Source organism: Alosa sapidissima, chromosome 12 (genome assembly GCF_018492685.1).
Source record: "Alosa sapidissima isolate fAloSap1 chromosome 12, fAloSap1.pri, whole genome shotgun sequence".
NCBI lineage: Eukaryota > Metazoa > Chordata > Actinopteri > Clupeiformes > Clupeidae > Alosa > Alosa sapidissima.
This window is the reverse complement of record NC_055968.1, coordinates 7,870,768-7,876,767: the sequence shown is the minus strand read 5'-3', so window position 1 is coordinate 7,876,767 and position 6,000 is coordinate 7,870,768. Positions and strand designations below refer to the sequence as shown.

At 48.8% G+C, this 6,000-nt stretch overlaps 1 protein-coding gene across 2 annotated transcripts in view; it reads left to right on the top strand.

Moving 5' to 3' along the window:
• Positions 1-6,000, top strand: part of agbl4 (AGBL carboxypeptidase 4) — a 322,319-nt gene that overhangs the window by 312,146 nt on the left and 4,173 nt on the right. The window lies entirely within an intron of this gene.

Here is a 6,000-nt window from a genome sequence, read left to right as displayed (position 1 = left end):
AGGCCGGGCAACGCAACACCACGTGGGGAGACGTAGGGAGACACGGGTAATGAGGACAGAAGGGGGGCAGCTTGTGTGTGTGTGTGTGTGTGTGTGTGTGTGTGTGTGTGTCGGGGTGGGGAGGGGTGGGGTGCATCCTTACATCCCACTTGCCCCTCACCACCAGCCTCAAACTCCTGACTCCCCTTCATCTGGAGAGGGGAGGAGGCACCCGCATTGATTCCTTAATTACCGAGAGAAATCATTACTGGAAGGGGTTGGGGGCGAGGGGTTGGGGGGTGGGGAGGTCTGGGTTCGACGGACAGGGCCAGGAGAAGGGGGTGGTGGGGGGTGTCCTTGGCTTTCATGCTGGGATCAAGACTGCGAAGCCAAGGCCACCTAGGCTCAAGACTGCGCTTTTGAGATGGGGGGGGGGGACTTCTCCACCCACTGATTTTTCTGCCCATTGACGAAGGGGCTGTCCTTTTTGTGTGTGTGTGTGTGTGTGTGTGTGTGTTGAATTGCTGGTGCTCGTTGTCATTCTTTTGAAAAGGCATTGGGCTTATTTGGAAATATGGCTGCTCACTTAATCACGCACTCATTCGTCCACTGTTGTAGCATACAGTAGGATGCAGTGTTAACATTTCTCTGGGTCTTCCATACACCTCAGAAAAGACACACACTAACACACACACACACTAACACACACACACACAAACACACATACACACACAAATCCCCTCATTGGGGTTCTCTGGCAAACTTTTCCTTTTGTTCCCACCCGTAATTAAAGATGGAAGTGAGCAAAGAGTGGACAAAAAGCTTTCTCGGGTGTAGAGGGACTTAGTCTCTCTCTCTCTCTCTCTCTCTCTCTCTCTCTCTCTCTCTCTCTCTCTCTTTCTCTCTCTGTGGTTGTGTGTGTGTGTGTCTCTCTCTTGTCTCCCTCTCTCTCTTCCTCTCCCTCTCATGTCCCTCTGCCTGTTTCTCTCTCTCTCTCTCTCTGCCTCTGTGTGTGTGTGTGTGCGTGAGAAACAAAGCACTTTTCCACATAGGTGTAACCTCAGTGCCCTCTAGTGGTCAGAGGCTGGCGGAGCCTGCAGCCATGTGCTGGGCTGCCCTCTGCATTGCTCTACTGATACAGCAGCAGCACTCTCTCTGGTCTCTGACGAGCGCTATTTACACCAGCTCATCTTCAGTTATGTTTTCTGTATTTATGGAGTTATTTATGTATTTGCCATGTTTTATAGTACATAATATGTGATTATAAGATTAATGAGGCATATTGGGTGGGGTGTGGTCTGTAAGTTGCACTACTTTATGTTTGTATCCATTTGATTCCATTAGATGTATGTAAATGGGGAAGTAGCAATGTATTTGGAACTCCTACTTACGTTGTCTGACCTTTTCTCTTCCTCATGTCCGCGTCTTCCAGTGAGGTGTCCAGTCTGGGGCTGTCTCAGTTTTCTGTTATGAGGCCGGACTGTGTAGAATTACACTGCCTCCTGGAGATTCCACTCTGTTAGAAAGAGAGAGAGAGAGAGAGAGAGAGAGACAGATTGAAACAACAATCCAATAACAGTGAAGAGGAAGGGGAAAAGAAAGCAATTTATTTCGCCGTGGAAAGGAGTCATAACCAGGTGTAAGACTCGGCCGGAATCATCCGGAAAGGCATTCTGGTGCCCTTTAGGCTGGCAGACAGAAAACAGGTCATTGATTTGATGAGTAATTTTCTGCAAGTTTACCCCAAGCCTGAGTTCTCTGACCAAAGCAATATTCAACATCAATTTTGCTATGTCACAAATAGGCTTGAAGAGCTTATCATGCTTTTACTTGCCGTACCTCCAGTAAAAGGCACACACACTCAGGACAGGAATACTTTCATTTTTATGTAACAGTGTAGAACAGCGAGGCAAGTCAATTTATCTCCCTAAACTTGAAATTTCATTACCAAAGTGGTAATGTTATTTTGAGCAGACTCTGACAGTGGTTTGTTTCATTTTGTTCATACGGGGTACAACAGAGAAAGATCAAATTACGTTTAATTCATAATAAATATGGTAATCACATAATAAATATGGTAATCACATATAACTTGGCGGCATATTGTCCCAGTAGTTAGGGTCTGGTAAGAGTATGTCCACTATATATATATACCCTGTCCACTGGAGTGAAGGGATAGACTAAGCTAAATATCCCTGTGTGTGTGTGTGTCTGTGTCTGTGTAAAACAAAGCCCTTTTCCTCTATACACAGGCTAAAGCAGGCTGCTTAATGCCAGGCAGTGTTAATGCTAATAGGGTGTGTGTCCGGCGCGCAGAGCACAGGTAGGAGCAGCCAGGGTGTGTGTCCGGCGCGCAGAGAACCGCCTCTGTGTGGTGTTGTCCTCTGTGTGCCACACACAGCTGCATGTCTCCTGTATAGACTAGGCTGTTGAGGAGGCAGGCTATGGGCTGTGTGAATGCGCAAACATCATGCACAGCAAGTAGACAAACAAACAAACAGACGCATAAAGGCGCACGGCATAGAGCAGACAGGAGGCCCCTGTCAACGTGGCCCTTTGCGTCTCTCTGTGTGTTTATCAGCTGGTCCACGCAGCATAGCCCCCCACTGCCCGACGCCAAGCCCCTGGCAGGGCAGAAGATGGATGAGGCGGGGTATTCTACTAAATGGCAGAGCATTTTAATAGCTATTACACTACAGGGTGAGGTGGGGACTGGGGTGAGAGTGTAGGTGGGTTGGGGATGTGTGTGTGTGTGTGGGGGGGGGGGGCATGGGGGTGTTGGGTGGGGGTGGGGGTAATTTGGCTGGTGCAGAGGGGCTGCGGGAGATGAATGTACCCCAGCTGAAGGTCAGACACAAACGGGCCCTGCAGGCTACCAAGGTCCAACCCTGAGTGGGGGGGGGGGGGGTGCAGGACGTTTGGCGGGGGGGGGGGGTTGCGTACGGCCGACGTGCAGAGAGGGCAGCGGGGACTTCGTGTAGAGCAAAGATTGGGGTCAGACAGGTTAGAGGAATCAGCCGTGTCACTTTGGTGTGTGTGTGTGTGTGTGTGTGTTTTCTTGCTGGTTGTAAACGCTTCAGTGCCACGGGCTCAATCGAGCGTGCAAATCATCAACAAAGACCTTTACGTGTGGCACCCCATTCCAGAGAGGAAAAAATCACACCAAATAAATAATTACCTGGACCTAAATTAATGTCCCTTACCCCCCCCCCCCACACACACACACACACAGCTCTGTCTTGCTTGCCCCCCTCCCTTCTCTCTCTCTCTGTTCCAGTCTTTCTTCTTCTCTCAGTGGACACCAGTGTGGTCTGTGGCCATGGAGAGGAGGGCACCAGGGCCACATCTCACATCTTTAGCCCCCCATGCAAGTTTCATTACAGCTGATTAGCATGCTGTGAATTTCCAATGCCTAAGCAGTGGGACAAATATATCCCTTAAATTATTTATCACCACAGGTAATTGAGCACAAATGGGAGACAAGTCATTGTGCACACCATGCTAAGTGTTTTTCATTCAGTTCCTTTCTCGTTCTTTAGTCAATAGGCTGTCCCTAAGGCATTACAATTCTGTAGCCAGCAGGTTTTTGGTATTTGGTACTTTATGGTTATGGTATTTTATGTAGTTCTTGATACTTGCTGTCATTCATGAAAGATGTGATAGGTAGCAATGATTTCTGTCACTTAAGTATCATGTTTAGTTACAGTCTGTTGGTGACATTTATTTAATTTAGTAATTATGCAAAATGAAAACTCTAATGCTAAAATGGAAGCCCAGTACTGAGGGACAACTCCAAGGACCTTTGTTTTGGCCAAATGTTAACCAATCCGACGCTTCCTCAGGTTGGACAGACAGCTGACTGACTTCAGTGTTTTTTTGCATGTCTACTTTTCCCGTCTGGGACGTCCACCGGTGTGCACGAATAACGTCCTCTGTCTAAGGACCCATGTTAATTTCTCGAGGTTACACTGTTTCCTGTCAGCACCTTTTTTCATGGGCAGGCCGTGTCTGCGCTTCACAGCCAGAGCATCGTTAAAGGTGAGAACAGGTGAGGGGCCAAGCGAGTCTGGGAGCCTGTTCAAAACCCAGCTTGACGCTTCCGACTAAGAGTGAGAGAGCGGGAGACAGAGAGCGAGCTTCCCGATGACTTTCAAAGTCTTTTTGGAGGTGGCGTTACAACCTGAAGGCCTCTTTTCCTCTTTTCCTCGGCTAAAAACTTTTCCTGGCTGTTACTTTCTTGCCGCTGTGCTGCTCTTTCAGACAAAGGTCACCACGGACTCTGATTGGGCCGAGGCGGCTGTCACATGACTGGACGTGGCCCTGCTCCTCGAGCACGCCGCATCTTGTTGCCCTTGTTCCCGTCTTGACAAGCGAACAGGTTCTACCGTTTCCCCGGCTCCTGTAGCTTGGAGAACCGGAGAGACAGCTCCGTGTTCCAGGTCCGTGCCATCTCTTCCCTCCTTGTCCCTTTTCTCTCTGCTGCAGATGTCTACTCAAAGACCTATTATCCCTGGGCCTCGCTGTAAAAGTCTCACTCAATCAAACGCCGACGCGCGTTGTCAGAGCCCTCCCGTTTTGGCGCCGCTTGGCTGAGAGTGTTGTGCCGTGGCGGCAGAGACGTCCTGCACATATAAATTGATACGGCACGAGCACAATGTGGAACCGGACAGCTCCGCGGTTCCTGGTGTCTCCGACATCAATCACCGCATTATGCCAGCTGGATAGGCTGACAGTTCTCCGTGGCCCCTAGGAGATCTGACAACAGCATGTTATTGACGTTCTCAAAAGTGCGCGCCGGAAAAGAAGTGTGTCAAGAGTGCACGCTAGAATCCAAAACCTCCTAATTGAACATTTCAAGCTCCACTGGCATTGACAGGCTGTTGATGGACAGTGACAGCTATGCAAATCATAAACCCGCAGATCAATTAAATGCACTGCCCTTACTGTGGAGCTGCATATGAGATGACGTTTCATTTCCCACTTTATTACTTGTCTGTTTTCTTTTGTTCTTTTCCTGCAGCATAGAGTATCGTATCACAGTAATGGTTCTGGGAGAAAAGTATCTTTGACCATGCCTTCAGGCCACTGCAGTGGGGGTAGGATGCGGTGCTATGTGGATGTTCTGTACTATAGCATTCAAGTTCTGGTCTACTTGTACAACCTACCCATTTCTGCTATTTCCGAAGGCCACTATAAGTCTCTGTGTGTAATGTTGTGTGTTTATGTTTGTGATTTGGTTGTGTCTACATGAATGACTGTGTGCAAGGCTGTGGGTGCAAAACTGTGGGGGGAAAAAGGAGACATTGTTATGCCCGGCAGTCTGTTACGGCTATATTGCCACATTTGTCCTACAGGAAAGAGGACACAAGGTCTTCAGAACATCATTTGTGCTGCAGGGTTAAAGAAAAAAAGCATGGTCCCTTTGTGTGTGTCTGTTTACTGTTTTAATTAGCATTGTTAATTGGCTCTTTGTGACACCCTGGTGACAGGCCTGTCACTTGACGGTATTGATGGTGCTGATGTCCCCTGATTTGCCTGCTTGTTAGCGGACAGCCAGCTCCAGACCATGGTGTCGTGTTCCTTGTCATTGGGGCATCATTGTCCGTCTGCCTGTTCCGAGCACAGCACGCAGATAAACAACCCGGTAAACAAATCATTTGTTGTCCCCGTTGAAGGCGTCCGGTTCCCTCTTGTCTCGTCACCTCGGCACCTCGGCCCCATGGTGGCTTGTCCTTCAATGACAACAAAAGGCGGCCATTGATCGAACGTGCTCGTTATATTCAACCCCCTAACGCCTCAATGATAAAGGCCTTTACCCCCTGTTACCTTTGTTCAAAAAGGCACCCAAAAATGGGTCCTGCGGTAGCTTCTGTTAAACTCTAAGTAAAGCTTCTTAAAAGCTGCAGGTCACCATAGGCTATTGTCACGAGCGGAGCATACTGCAGCACCATCTCTCCTCATCGTCCCATTCTGGTCATCGAAAGCTAAGATGAGAAAGGGACAGAGGGGAGCGAGTCTGGG